The sequence below is a fragment of the Monodelphis domestica genome, chromosome 6 (genome assembly GCF_027887165.1).
Source record: "Monodelphis domestica isolate mMonDom1 chromosome 6, mMonDom1.pri, whole genome shotgun sequence".
Classification (NCBI taxonomy): domain Eukaryota; kingdom Metazoa; phylum Chordata; class Mammalia; order Didelphimorphia; family Didelphidae; genus Monodelphis; species Monodelphis domestica.
The window spans coordinates 32972293-32988709 of record NC_077232.1 but is presented as its reverse complement, the minus strand read 5'-3'; the positions used below and the strand labels follow the sequence as shown (position 1 = coordinate 32988709).

General features: G+C 35.8%; 1 long non-coding RNA gene across 2 annotated transcripts; it reads right to left on the bottom strand.

Moving 5' to 3' along the window:
• Window positions 1-1397: 1397 nt before the first annotated feature.
• On the bottom strand, window positions 1398-9090 carry LOC103097558 (uncharacterized). 2 transcript variants are annotated; one of them, XR_008913117.1, is made up of 4 exons: window positions 8738-9090; window positions 4555-4657; window positions 3947-4025; window positions 1398-2474 (listed from the first exon to the last, which is right to left on the bottom strand). It is a non-coding gene; the product is annotated as an uncharacterized LOC103097558 (long non-coding RNA). The 2 variants fall into 2 exon arrangements; XR_008913118.1 differs by lacking the exon at window positions 8738-9090 and adding an exon at window positions 7208-7277.
• Window positions 9091-16417: the final 7327 nt, after the last annotated feature.

The window sequence follows — 16417 nt, the reverse complement described above, 5'->3', positions numbered from 1 at the left end:
ATTCAGGTACTTTCTAGATCAGAATACCCAAAATCTCATTCCCTTAGAAAGGGACAGAACCTGTACTTCTTATTCCTAATCACACTATATGAAGAAGATTGTGGGACAAACCTCTAAAAAAAATCCATTAAGATGTTTCCAGCAATTTACAAAATCTTTAGGAGGTCCAAAATGGCCCACATCCTATCCACAGAAGGGGTTAGTTCTGACATCTCCTAACCTATTTGACAACTTACAAAAATAAATTAAGCCAAATTAATACTTGAGATCTGCTATGTCACAAATAATTTTTTTAATTAAACCATACTTATTCCCTTCTGTTTGCTTGCTTTTCATCTTTCAGAATCTGAAGAAAGCTAACAATCCTGCTTTAAATTAAACAAACTGCACTTTCCAATTTTTAATATTAATGTGTGATATTAATATTTAATATTAATATGTGATATTAATATTTAAATATTAAAGTTTAAATTGATTCCATTTTGAGAAATTGATTGCATTTAGAGAAACCTTGATCATAAGATACCTTAAAGAATAAAATTCATTTTTGTAGCTATAAACACATGGCTGTGTTAATTTAACATGAAGTGTACTCCTTTATTCTGCTTGAAAACCCCTTCCTTGTACATGTGTATTATGGCAGGATATCAATAAACTGTGTGGGTAGCTGGAATCCTGACTTCCAGAGGAGGGTAGTAGAAATCCCCATGTGGTAGGTGACAAGTCAGGGAGTCAAAACTCAGGATCTGAACTTGTTAAGCTTGGAGTGATGTCATTGGCCTCATAAGAAAAGGATGGAGCAGTAGAGAGCTCTCTTTTTCCTGGGACTCTCCCTACTCTGGACTCCCAGACTGCTCTGGAGCATTTAATACACCACTTGAGCCACCACTGAGAAGCATGGCATAGCTTGGGAGTTTTTTAGTTAGGATGGCCTCTCTCTTTCTCAAAACTTTGAATAATAAATAAATATAAATTAATATAGAGTCTCCATTGAATTTTAAAGCATTATAGGTTCCTGCTTTCAATTGTAGGGAGCAAAATACCATTAGAGAGCAAGAAACAATATTTGAAAATAAATTACAAACGTTAGTTTTGGGGTCTAAATAAACCTGGACTTACCAACTGTTAGTATTTAAAATAATTTTCTATTTTAAGTTTTAGCTTTTAGTTTTGCTTAGTTATAATTTAATACTTTGTAGATAAGAGCAGGAAGGAAAAATGCTAAAAGCTTAAAAGCAGGAAGGAAAGCCCTTGTTTCTATAAGTTAAAAGAAAAAAAAATTTTTTTCACTTTTAACTAAAGCTAGTGGAAAAGCGAGGCTGACAGGAAGATCTGAAGAGAATTTAAAGAAAACAAAATCTAACTTTGAGATCCTGGGCTTCCATTCCATAGGTGGGCACTACCCCTAAAACTGTTCTCTTTCCGGGGGTCCCAGTTTTTTCTTTCCACAATTTTTCTATAATGTGCTCCTAATTACCTTTTTTAAGTTTTTCTATTCTTCCTGGCTCAGATATTCTTCTATGGTGTCAACCCTGAAAAACACAGAACCACTAAAGTAGTTAAAAAGAACAAGTCTTTAATGTTTAATCTTAAAATCTTTAAGGACAAGAGAGATAAATGCTCAAGATTTGGCCATAACACAGAGTCAAGCTTGAATACTACACAGAGAAAAAGCTCTGGGACTCTGGGAATAATGTCTCTGCCAAAGGAGATTTTCCAGGGGGCAAAAGAACTTGGGGTCTTATGTACCTTTTGGGGAATTCAGGACAAGAAACATACACTGACTATTTACAAGCAGGCTTAGGAAAGAGACTGTACCAGAGGCTGGGGAAACAGTGTTGTCTAATTTCTAGCCACAAGATCTCAATTTAATGAAACTAAGTCAAAGTCTCCAAAGCATAAAGAATTAGGTTTATTATGAGACCAAGTCCCAAAATAAAGCCAGACCTCTGGTCAAGACCAGAAGACCCTCAAGCACTGTGAGAGAACTTCATCTATACCTGAAAGAATTAGACAACTTTTATACCAGTCCAAAAATGATTCAGGACAGTGATAAAAATAAAGAGATGTGGATTGGTTGATGTAATCAGTAAATACTTCTCATGAATAGAGGAAATCAGGGTCAGGAGCAAACTGGAGGGTTCCATAAGCACACAGGACACTTCCCCCTTTTGGTCAGGGTGCCACTGACCACACAAGAGAGTTTGACCCTCTGTTACTAAAGGTAGGAGACAAGAGGCATAAGTATGGACAGTTGGCATCTGAGGGCACTCCCCATCTACAGTGACACATTGACAGATAGCCAGAAGACAGGCACTCTGCCTTTGGCAACATCTTAACAATAAAACTACCCCTTTTCCCAAAGTCCATCATGTCCTTCAAATCCTTTGAGTGCAAATGTAAGCTTCAGTGTTCTCCTTCTTCTTCTGTAGAAGTCTCCTTTGCATAGACAGGTTCTCAGAACTGTTTCGTTGCTAGAAGATAAAACATGAGAAATCTATAATCAAATTCTCCAATAAGAATTGATTGACTCTTTGGATATTTGCTCACAATTTCATATAGGACTAAATTATGCTGTCTACCACAGCAGACATTCAGTAATTTTGGTCTGATTGAAATGTTATCAGTTCTTAAAGATTACTTGATACTGATGCTTAGAACAATATTAAAAGTAACCTCATTAGCTAGCTTTTAACATACTATTTCTATTAAAATCCATTTATGCTTGTTACAAATACACATAAGCTATATACTTGATCAGAAAATAGCTTGCCTTACCATACCAAAGTATGGATGGTAATATTTTTAAATTTTAAATTTTAAAAGAAGCAATATTTTTAAAAAAGATACTAAGTAAACTGAACTATAAGAGCAAAAATTAAAATTGTAATCACAGATATATCAAGGTTTGTAAACCTGGAAATGACTTTACTCACCATTTGTGGAAAATAAATAAAAATACCAGCTAAATAAAATTCTAATTAAACATTCTATTATAAAACCCAAAACAATATTAAGACTGCTTGCACAAAGGTTTCCATTTCAAAACAATTTTAAAATTAAAATAAAAAATTCTCAAAATTAAAAATTAAATTTAAAAATTAAAATATTTCTCATATTCCTTAAATTCAACATTCTCACTTCCCCCTTTTAGGAAAATGAGATACTGAGGATCTAAAAACCACATCTTTTAAGTCACTTTAATTAATTATTTAACCACCATAATTATGCTCAAATGGATTAGACATTTTTGCTCATACTATTATGAAAAATGCATATTTCCAGATTACTTTAACTCTTTTGCACTTTCAGGATAGGCTTCCTCTCTCTGTATATAAAATAATACCACATTAAAATACATCCCAGTAAATGGATTTCTGTCTGGGTTAATAATCACTTAGGTCATTCTTTCCTATTGATAGCCAAAGCTGCCAATATCTTAACAATAAAACTACCCCATTTCCCCAAGTCCATCATGTCTTTCAAATCTTAGATTATTTGAATGAATAAAATTCTACATAACTGCATCTTCAATTCCTATACATTTCAGCTTTAGCCTAAGACTTTACTTTTCATGATTATAGAAAACTTGCCATAATAGAAGGAAAGAGGAAAATAACTAAAATAAGGGGAAAATGCTCCCCTAATTTGGAGTATCAATGCCAGGTATAAGTTGGCAATGATGTACAGCCAAGAATAGAACCAGCAGGTATAAAACTGAAGTTTCTTTATAGGAAATTTTCATGATTTGCAATTATACCAACAGTTACCAGAAGATATCCATACAACTGTTTATATCTCCAACCAATTTTCTCCATAGTATTCCTTCCAATTATATTCCCACCTGATTTAACCTCAAGGGGACAGCAGGGTGGCTCAGTGGATTGAGAGCCAGACCTAGAAATGGGAGGTCCTGGGTTCAAATCTGGCCTCAGACATTTCTTACCTGTGTGACCCTGGGCAAGTCACTTAACCCCCATTGCCTAGACTTTACTGCTCTTCTGCCTTGGAACACAGTATTGATTCTAAAATGGAAGGTAAGGGTTTAAAATTTTTTTAAACTCAAATGGCAGTTTTCTCCAATCATGTTTAGAATTCAATATAATTATCTTCTGTTGTTAACAATTATATCCATAGAAATTATCAGGCTCTACTCTTCTTTCCTAAATTCTTCTGATATCAGATTGAGAAATAATTATAATCTGAACATACAATATTTTATACAAACTTAGAAAATCACTCTGGAATATGTTGATACAACTATTCAAATTAACAGATATTATATTAATATAGTATATATTAACTTCATAACAAAATAAAGCACAAATGGGTCAATTCTTTTCTGCTCCAGTAAGATGTGAGGACTATCTTCTCCTTTCAGACTTCTCTAGTTCTCATGTTAAAGTAATTGCCAATCTTAAAAAATAACTTCACTCCGGGTAAATACCATTAGAATTCCAGGGGGAAACTAAAATGACAAATTTTATACCCAGTTTGGGAAAAAACATCTAAAAGGAAATGAAAGAAAAGAAGAGCAAAATAAAGAATACTTACCCCAGTTCTGTAGTCTTTGGTGACCTAGTAAAATCCTTCTCCATTTTGGCTGTAAGGTTCCTTGCAGAGATGTCTTCTATGAACTCCTTCTTCAGGTTCTAGACTGTAAAATAATCTTGTCTAGGTTTTAGTTCCCTAGGAAATGACTGGGATAAAAGTTAGGGCTCCAGGTGTGGTAGGAGAACTTTATGGTAAAAACCCAAGGTTCAGGGCAGGTTACCCTTTGTAAGAATGCAAGATTCCAAAGCTTAGATTAAAAATAAAAAGACAAATTTATTCATTTGGAATTCATGTTGAAATGGCCAGGAGAGACAGTGTGTAGACAAAGCACTGCCTTCTACAGGAGGTGTGTTCTGGGCTTTCTATGCTCTTTCAACAATAGGGTCTATGTGACTAGAGATGGGATGATGATGGCATGTTACTGGGTCTTTGGAACCTGTCCTATGCCTCAAGGTCAAAATTTTCTTATTTAGAGGATAATCAAATGCCTGGGATATGAAGCAGATGGTTATCAGGAGCAAGCTGGGATGTGCTTTTCTGTGCTCATCAAGAATGAAGGGAAAAGCCAGAGTTCCTCCAAGTCATCTTCCTAGCCTTCAGGAACACAAGACAAAAAGGATGACTGAGGTTTGAGTATTTCTATCACTCCTATTCTGGATACTTAATGGATGCTTGGTGGTCCATTGTTCAGTCTATGACCAGGTTGGTCTGAGACTCCCCTTAAGGCAAGTTCCCAAGGGATGAGGGCAATCACAGGGGTTCCATAAACACAGTTGACAAAGGGAAAGTATTTTGCTATTCTTGTTCCCAGTTTTAAAAAATCTTCAATGTGACCTGGGCAAGTGCCGCCATTACCAAACTCTCCCCTTCATCCACTTCATCCAGACATCTCTAAGTCTACTTCCTCCATGGATATTTCCATCAATGAGGACTGCCAGAGGAGATTCTAAGATCAAGTTGTCAAGCCAATCAGAAAGAGGACACAACTCCCTTACTCTCCCTTATTATTCTCTTTTTGTTTAGGAAGCTGGTGAGAGAGCCTTTCTTTGTTAGCAGATGCATGTGTCTGTTAATAAACAATGTTATTCCTGGAGAAATGACCTCACATTCTTTATTGGTTAAAAATCCAAAAACTACTAACAGTTTTCCTATGCTTTTCATAATACAAGAATTTTGCATGCCCAATAACATCTATTTAAAACATGAAATTTATTATAGTCCACTGACAACAATTCAGTAGATTGCATTCTAAATTGTTACAGGGAAAATCATCTTTCTTGTCTCCTATTAAATTAATTTTATTATTTTATTACATATTAGTTATTTTATTAATTAATTATTTTATTAGTCTCATTAAATGACTTCTAAAACCCAGGACAGAGTTATCTAATCTGGAATAGACTCAATTAAAGAAGTAGCATTTCATTTTGCTTCAAGTATCAGTGTTACATGGTGCTTTTGGTCCTCTTCGAGACCAATCAGTCATCAACAAGGACAACAGTCAGCCAGCCTACTGACCAGCCAAACAGTTTATCCCATGTCAGGCTTTTTTTCTTAAAGATTTTCTTAAAGATTGATTTAAAGAATTTCAGAGGCCTGTTTTCTACACTACTTCAGAATGTTTAGTTTTTGATTTCCCAATTATTACTAGAACCACTTGCTAATTTAGGGCATATAATATAGGGCAGTTATAAATAATAAAGCTGAAATCTATCCCTTTAGGGGGCTAGTTTAGAGGAAAATGTTATTTTTAAACAATCTTACTGTCTTTTAGCTGTCAATTCATAAGATAGCTAAGCCTACTTTATCCAGATAACATGAATTTAGTCCATTGCAAAGTAACTTTAAGCACAGTTACAAATTCAGATCACAACTTGGGGGGGGGGGGTGTAGTTTGTCCGGAAATCAACTGTAAATCATAAGAATTTAAGGCAAAAGGAACTTCCTCATTACATTTTCATTTCAAAAATTGTTGTCACATTCATTTTAATAACTCAATATGAAAGTGGCCTCTCTCAGCATTTTACACTATTTTAGAAAAAAAAATCACAAGGGCAGCTAGATAGCACAGTGGATAGATCTGGAGTAAGGAGGACTTTGGTTCAAATCTAACCTCAGACACTTCTTAGCTTTGTGATCCTGCACAGCTCACTTAACCCCAATTACATAGCCCTTGCCATTTTTCTGTCTTAGAAGTGATACTGACAGAAGGTTAGGCAAAAATTTCATAAATAATATGTGTTTAACAAAGCATATTATCCTAATTAAAAGAAGATTCATATTTCTAATCATGTGTCAAATATTCATCCAAATTCCATAATGCAAGAAAAAGAGAAGTCTAAAGAATATCAGGTTTGTGTCTCCAAAGATCTTAAAGACTTTTCTAACACTTGTAGTTGTTTTTCTATTTGTTGGAGTACTAATTTAGCTTCTAAAAGGATTAATGGAAGTAGTTGCTCTAATTTTAGCAAGCATTCTCTTAGGTTGCTGAGAATCTGCTCTATCTCTTAAGGTACCAAATGTCCTATCTTCAAACATATTTATTTATACAATAGACTCACACTGAACACACATTTAGACTCAACAAAACTAATAAATCAGGACTAAATTTCTTCTAAATTTTCTCTAAGAGATTTAGAATTCAGGGACTTACCTATCTTCCCTTCTAGATTTGATAGTGAAAGCAGAATTTCTTGTACCAATAAGAGAAAGTCTTCATCCTTGTGGATGAAAATCTAAAATCAATTCTCTTTATTTGATACAATTATTTTAAATCTAATCAATAAAATTTGGAAAATAATTTTGAAGACAGATCTCTTAAAATTAGATTGGTTTTTTGAGAGAGAAAAGTTTAGCATGCATGTGAGAAACCACTGGCTAAGGAGCTATGAAAGGGATTTTAAAAGGTTACAACAACACCCAAGGAGAGTCTCCATGGTGTTTGAAGAGAAACAAGAAGGGCAGGACACCCAAGCAGGAAAAGTGATCAGGGACTTGTTTATATATTAGCTGTTCAAAGGAAGTTGTCTGAATGCCTTGGCTTTCTTCATTCCTTCCAATATCTGGTTGGACTTTGGCTGTTCAACTAATCTCATATGAGCAATCAGATCTTCAAAAATGAAATCCTTGGGATTGTCAGTGATTCCTGATAATTACAAACTACATTAATGCAATTTTAAACACCACAGTTATACCAGATGATATTTTAAAGAAATACGACTCTTCTTCATATAAATGAAGTTGTCATTTGTTAATATTGTCAAATATCTTTAATTTGGCAATTGATATTTTAAATATCCACAGTTAACAAAGAAGTTGTAATTTGTTAATATTGTCAAATATCTTTAATTTGGCGATTGATATTTTAAATATCCACAGTTAACAAAGAAGTTGTAATTTGTTAATATTGTCAAATATCTTTAATTTGGCGATTGATATTTTAAATATCCACAGTTAACAAAGAAGTTGTAATTTGTTAATATTGTCAAATATCTTTAATTTGGTGATTGATATTTTAAATATCCACATTTAACAAAGAAGTTGTAATTTGTTACTATTGTCAAATATCTTTAATTTGGCAATTGATATTTTAAATATCCACAGTTAACAAAGAAGTTGTAATTTGTTAATATTGTCAAATATCTTTAATTTGTCCATCAGGAGTGCTCATTTCCAAAGTACTTATTAATAAGGGCTCTTTAACGGACTCTAATAAGCACATTTTAGTAAAGTCTCCCTCCCTGTTCCTCACCTTTAGGGTTGAGAGTCAAATCCCTCTTGGAAAAAAATTTCTCTAAATTCTTTTACTAAAGTACACAAAATTTTAGTGGAGGTACCTATAGTATTCCTTTAATGCATTTAGGGCCTTCCTAGGATTGCCTTTTAATGCTTTTGGAACCTTCCCATAAACTTTAAGGGACTGAGACTCTTTCTTTAACACTATCAAGGCATCTTCCTTAACTTGAAGAAGAGAAAAGCTCCTTAAAACAAAATGAATATTTCCCTTACCAAGAAGGAAAAAAAGGAAATCGTTCTCTCTTTTCCTATAAGAGAAACTTCTCATAATAGCAGGGTTCTGTTAATTTAGACTACAACTTTACACCTGGCTCATTTTATTTCTAATCTAAATAATCTCTGCTGAATAATAAAAAGCTGATGATTTCCTCCCAAAGTAGAGGCTTACCTTAGCTCAGAAGAGGGATGATTCTGGGCCAAGAGGAAAGTCCAGGTCCCCAAGGCAGTTCTCCCAGAGGAAATCGCTCAGTATGAAATCACCGGAACCCTCTTGGGCAAATTCCTCAGAGAGGGCCACTTGGGGAAGACTGGAGTCGATTTCCTCGGGTCTTCTCTCAGGTGCTAGCAGTTTAAATTGATTATGTGAAATAGACTACTCTGAGCACAATGATCCAATAGAAAAGCCATCAGGTTACTATGTAAATCAGGTCTAGTGATTCCTCAGGGATCAGAGACAAATGGATGATTTATATAGCTTATTTTTATAACAGAAAAAAGAGGAACTGCATTCATGAGGTTAATACATAATCATGAGTAGGATGCTTATTCATGAGATCTACTGACTTGGGGAAGTACCATGGGGACAAGGATTTTTGCTCCTGTGCAATATTTGGCTGCTGGGCTTGTTGGGGGCTTACCATTAGGATGGGACAGTTTCTAAATCTAATATTTCATTGGGTGAGAACTCACGTTTCTCAATCTGGGAAATGTTTAGCATTGTCACCAGACCAACCTTGATTAATCTGTGTCTATGTAGCATACTAGAAAGAGAAAGTGGGTGGTTACAGGGGGCTACTGGAGCTGCAAGAAGGAGGGAATTATCCTGAAGGTTCCAACTGTCAGCAAAGGGGACTTAGCCTTTAATATCTCACTTAAATCTTAAAGACTTATATATTCTAACTTCATCTAGTTATTATTCTATCCTTACAAAAATATTTTCTGATTCTAAATTACTACTAAATGGTACTCATTATTAAAGTCTTTATACTCTAAATCTAAAGGCAATTTAGGCTTAAGTTAATGCCTATACTACTTGCTTATGCTTAGCTGCGAGGGCAGTCAGTTCTATCTAAGGAAAGGGACAAAGTCCAATAGTCAAACTAAATCAAAATAATCAATACAAACTTGATTAAAAGTTATTCATTCCCCTCTACCCCACCTATATAATTATTGACAAATCCTGTCATTTCTCCCTTTACTACATCTCTTACATATGACTTGTTCTTCCCCCTCACACAATTCCTACTTTAGTTCAAGGCTTCCTCATCTACAGAGTTTCTAACACATAATAGACCCTAATAAATACTGACTGACTAACTGGCCTGCATGACTACCACAGCCTCTTCATTGGTCTTCCTCCCAAAAGTCTCTCCTCACTCCAGTCCATCTCCCACATTGTTATCAAAGCAGTGTTCTTCAAGCCAGAGATGACCCTATATGATTCCCTTAATTAATTCTACTGTTTTATTATCTTTAGTATATAATATCTACTCCTCTGTTTAGCTCTTGTAATTGTAAACATCTTGATCTTAACCCATCCTTATAGAGTAGTTGATATTTCTTTCCACCCACTATCTGTCATCCAGCCAAACCAACCTTCCCTCTCTTCCTCCCACTTAATATTTTCTCCCATCTCCTTACCTTTGGTCTTACCTCAACCCCCCAAAGTCCTTCTCTTCCTTGAAGATCCAACTTAAGCACCTGCTTCAACTTGAGTCCTTCCTGATCCCCCCAATTGCCCCAGCCCTACCTCATGAATGAATTTGTATTGAACTACTTTAAATTAGGTTTAAGGAATTTTTTTTTCATATGCTGTTACAAGTAGCATATCAAAAACTGTGAAAATGGGATTAACACCCCTGCCCATTTTTAGATTCCATCACCACAAGCATAAACACCCCTCTTATCCTTAAGTATGGGGAGGTCTGTGACCCACTTGTGCTATATATAGTGAGAGTTGCATCAGAATTGTCTGACTGCCCCCTTGGCTGACCTAAGCAAAACTATAGCTGCAATTGGTCCACGTAAAGCAGAAGGAAGGCACAGGAAGTGACGAAAGGAAGGGTCTTTAAAAGTGGCAGGAACTTCCTGTGACCAACTCTTTTCACCTTGGAACTTGACCTTGAAGGAACTCTGGCTTGGGACTTCAGAGTGCTCTTTGATTTTCTCTTAGAACTACCACGTGGTTGAGTGAAAAAGGCTGACTCCTTTACCTGGCTTTTCTGGAGGTACTACCTCTGGTGAGGCCGGCCTTTTGGCTAAAACCCTTGTCTAATTTACCTCTGGATCCTCTTTTCTGGGGACTCTGAAGCCCTGCCTATTTCAAACCTGGCTGGAGTAATCATCTACTCTATTCTTTCTCATTACCCCTTACTTTCACTGTTTTTTTTTTAAATAAATTACCATAGAAAGTCACTCTGACTGGAGATATTAATTTCGGTGACCACACTCATATGTGTAGTCCAACCCTTTATAGGATTAGGAAAAAGCCTCTCAGCCTCCACCTTGTGGAGCTCCCAGCTTCAGCTTTTATTTGCAAGTCAGTCCATTATCTTACTAGAGATCTAGAAGGGGCACCTTTTGAGAAAGCTGAATTAAGTCATATTCTGCCTCACGAATTTAGCATTGACACCCCTAATCATTTCTTTTATTTGAAGGTTTTAGTAATCATTAGCCCTGTGAATTTCTGATATGGTCACTACAAGAGAATTGCCTTTAACTGACCCTTGGTCATTGCCATGAGGATCAGCTTGACTTCATCTTTGATCTCAGGATTGCTCAGTGCTTGTGTTCACTTCAATATACTGTATTATTTTGGATTATAAAGGCTACATTAACAAGAATTCCTGTGCTAGGTCTCTGATCTGGGTCCTTTCAGTCTGCAGATTTTTAAATTTTTCTTTGTCCTGAGGAATGTGGTCCTTTCACAGACTTTGACCCCCAGGAAAATTTCTATAATAATACTTTTCCTGCCTATGTGCAAAACTTCCCCTGTCAGTTTGGGGAAGGGCTGAGGGTCTGATGGACCCCTCTTACTGAGCTATCAATAGTTTTTTTTTGTTTTTTTTTATAGCCCTTACTTTCCTTCTTGGAGTCAATACTGTGTATTGGCTCCAAGGCAGAAGAGTGGTAAGGGCTAGGCAATGGGGGTCAAGTGACTTGCCCAGGGTCACACAGCTAGGAAGTGGCTGAGGCCAGATTTGAACCCAGGACCTCCCGTCTCTAGGGCTAGCTCTCAATCCACTGAGCTACCCAGCTGCCCCCCTGAGCTATCAATAGTTAAAGATGTCTTGAGATGTCAAAGGGAAGAGCTGAATAATGTGCTCCCAAAGATGTATATAGGTACCTGGGCCCAGAGTTTCCATTTGTCTTCTGATGGTCAAAAGAGTTGTTTGAGCATCATCATGATTTCTTGACTGGTCAATTAATAAATTATTTTAAAATGTAGAAAATCAGTTTTTCAAGATAATTTTAATCACCACAGAGAATTTTTTCAGTTTAAGTTGTATTGAACATGAACATAACTGGGAATATTTCAAATATTACCATGCAGAATGTGAATTTCAGGAATACTAAATGACACCTTGCTAAATCCAGCAGTAGAGACACATGGCTCCATTCCAAACTCCTCGCAGCCCTAGATGACCAGTTGAACTTAATGATCCAGATAATACCCAACCAGATATGCAAATGACAGAACTCTAAGTTGCCCTGCCATAAGTCTCAAACTGCATTCATTTGTGTCTGGCACACAATGATAAAGGGTGAGAACCAGAGTCCTGTTTTAATTCCTGATGGTCAGGAAGTGTATTGCATCTCCATTAACAGTAGACAAGAGTAATGTCTCAATAAACACTTGTTGATTGATGGTTGGGTAGATGAATTGGCTTCTTCATGGAACTACTGAGTTTTACAAGGCAGCTAGGTATTTGACTTGATGGCCTCTAAAATCCATTCCAGCTCTAAAACCCTAGGATCTTAACATCAATCATTTTATCTGTCAGAATATATAGCCATGGGCTCCAGGACTTCCATTAAAGGAGGAAGACTTCTGGCACTTTCTTCTCTCCATTTTCCACCAGCTACACTACTACTTTGGACTTCTTTTCACTTCTTCTCCCATGAAATTCATCTCTGAGAAATTTTATCCTGCAAGACTGAAACAGCCTTGAGATTCACATTTTATCGGTATCAGTTTTCAGTATCAATAGAATGTCAATAGAGTGATATAATGTCAATACAAGATCCATACAATGATTCTCTGATTGGATCCTTTGGCTAGAGGGCAGTCCTGTATAAGGAGAAACCTCTGGCTCCCTGGCATCCTGGAGGATGCTGGCATCTTATCCCACATGACTCCTGGAATCCAGAGGACCAACCTCTGACCCAAACTGAGATTGGGTCTGTCCATCCAGGGAGACCTGAAGGGAGTATCATCACGGGGGTTATAAATTGGGGATTGAGTAAGCAGAGAAATCTTTGATAGCAGCAAACTCAGATTATCTAGGCAACTGGCCATGTGATGATGTGTTTTTTTCTCTCTCCAACCCACTTTCACTCTCTAATAAATAATTAGAAATTAATATACAGTCTCCAGAGAATTTTAATTCTAATTTGAATGTGTGAGAAATATGTATAACTATATGGCATATATAGAAATATAAGTATTTTAGGGAAGCATGAGCAGCTGAGGGTAAATAGGAATGTCCATAGTTGCTTCATTTCCAAAGGCAGAAACACAGAGTGACCAGCCAATTTGCCATTAAAGTTTCATCTCAGTTTCTAAAATGAAAAGGTAGAGAGTTGTGTCCTGGGAAGTTGGAGGACCAGCCTCTATTCATGGTATGGACCCCATCCCATGTACCTTCCATGTGGGAGTTTGATTTCATAAAAGCATTTTCATCTCCTCTGTTTCGTGTTGTTTCTGAGTAGCTACATCATTCCATTTGATCTTCCTGTTTAAATAAAAGAATTTCCTAATCAACCTTTAAAAAAATAATGAACTTAAGCCCCAAATTCAATGTCATCTTTAATTGAAGGACTTCTCAATTCAGAACCAAGGGAGACTCTTGAGTCTAAGGAGTCACGTATAGAGCATCACACTGGTTGTTCTGTGTTTACAGTGCCCATGCCCCCGTTTAGTTCTACAGACTTCAACTGACATAGACTTCCAATTAGGAGCTGAACTAAACATGGTATTTGGTGGTCATTATAATTTCTCTTGCTTCTAAGGTATTTAGAGAGATTTCAGGATTGAATTTCATTAACCCTGACATCGAAGATGTGGTAAATTCTGAATTGTTAAGAACCCTATTATGGGACCACTGCTAGAATCTCCCTGACCTCTTGACTCTACTTGCCCATCATCTGTAGCCCCAAGTGTTTAGCTGACCTTCCTCCTATATTCCTAGTACCCAATTAAGATTCCAAGTCTCATAATACAGTGGAAAGAGCATTAAATTTAGTGTCATTATACCTGGATTCAAATCCTACCTGTGTCTCTTAGAACCTTTAAGGACCCTAGATTAGGTGATGATAATGATGATGATGATAACATTTGTATAGAATTTAGCTCTTTACAAATAGTCTAATTTTATCATCATAACAACTCTGTAGAGGGGAACAGGACTATTAATATTCCCATTTTACAGATGAGGATATGGAGGCAAACAGAGGCTTAATAAGTATCTGATGTCAGATTTGAACTTGTCTTTCAGGCTCAAGGTTCAGCACTATCCATTGCACTATCTAGCCACCTCTAAGGTACCTTCTATCTCTATTCTATGGTTCTATAATACTCCTAGCTGAGTCCTTCAACCATTCAATAGACAATGAATTTCTAGGGTTTAAAAAATATTATTGGTCTTTAGTAAAATATAGAATGTAAACTACTGGATGACAAGAGCATAGTGCCTGCCAAAAAGGAGGCATTTAATTGTTTATTGAATAAATTATCAAATAACCATTTGAGATTCCCAACCCAGTAGAGTTTTAGTTTGGAGCCAGAAGTTAATAAAAATAGGTACTGAAGGTAAGAGACCACAGAATCTGACTGAAAGTTTGTGGATACCAGCACGACATAACAATCATTTCCATTGTTCCATTTTAAGGAAATCCATTAGAAAAAGAAAGCTAAGGCTTAACAAAATTCATTAAATTATTTCCCTCCTCATTTTGCAGAATTTCAGCATTGGAAGAGTCTCATTAGGTGGTGAAAATAAACTTTACCCCTTCTCCATTAAAAATAAATCATTCTCAACACATACCTGAAAAGTCATCATTCAGCTTTTACTTAATGACCACTCCTGAAAGGGAACCTTTCCAAGGCAGTCCATTCCACTTTATCATAAATCTAATGGTTCTGAAGTTCTTCCTCTAAGAGCTTACATTTCACTCTTTGTAATTTCCATGAATTTAATTCATTTTCTTTCATCCTAAGAGAATTGTGAAGTTGGAACACATATTTGGGAACTATTTTCCTTGAAAAGCCTCATGTTGAGAAGAAAATGATTTGTTATTCCCATTTTATAAGTGAAAAAATTGAGCTTCAAGATATATAAATGATCTTTCAATAGGTACATATCTAGTAAATGGAAAAGTCAGCTTTCCTCCTATGAAAGATTTCTGATACTGTTTAACCATAAAACTAGGAGAAACAATAAAGATAATTTAGTCCATTTTACAGATGAGGATAGAGAAGTTCAGAAATTTTAGGTGATTTGTCCAAGCTCATATGGATATAACCTCTGAACATCTTCTAATTGGTCATAACATCATCAGTCCTGAGCCACAAGAGATCTCTGAAACAATCCCCTCATTTTCCACATTAAGGAGCTGAAGAGTTAGGTCTAAAATTAAAAAGCAAGTATCACAAATAAGATTGAAATTCTATACCTATGGTATTAAATTTTATAAACCAGTAAAACTTCTCAGATGTTATTCTGAAGACACCTTATATGTAACGACATATTTAGATGTTTTCTCTCCCATTAAAACATGAATTCCTTGAAAGCTCCTTTTTAAAAAATCTTTCTTTGGATTCCTATCACTTAACACAGTACTATATATTAAGTCCTTAACAAATGCTTGTTGTCTTACTGAAAAAAAATGAAAATTTGAGAATTTATTTTTATATACTGTATTAATTACTATGTAGTAGGGAGAATCAGTATGTATGCATTTGTCTGGGATATGGATCAGAGTTTCCATCTAGTCTTCTACTTCTTGCATTTGCTTTCTCCTTGGGAATCCCAAAGAATGAACTACCTTTTAACAGATTTTGGATAATATATGAAGGAAATAAGGGTCTTTCCCTATGGACATGACTATCCATCAACTTGTCTGTTTGGGGAAGAGCTGAAGTGGATGGTCACCAATTAAAGATATCTTGGGATGGTCAAGGGAAAGGCTGAGAAATGAGTTCCTAAAAAATCTATTCATCAGGCTGTCTGACCCAGATGGGGTGATCCTTAGTCATAAGAGACACCATAGAGATTTATATCACTTCATTGATTATGATGCTGGCCTAACCTATAAACCTGATATAATTTATAAATTTATATTCATACCCAAAAATCAGTCTTTTGAAATAAATTTAATCATAACCATTATGGCTGACCACAATGGGACTACTTGTTGATGACCTATTCAGAGGGTCAGTCTGGGAGTTTCTTGAAGGCAAGTTCCCATTGGACAAAGGTAAATTTGGGGTTTCACAAAATGATGTTATCACCCTGTTGATGAGACCTTTTATAGGCAAGATTTATATCCTGTGTGTATATGTGAAAGATAAGTCTTTTGTGTGTGGATAGTAAATGTATCATTTTGTAAGGTCTTGTATGTCAGGTGT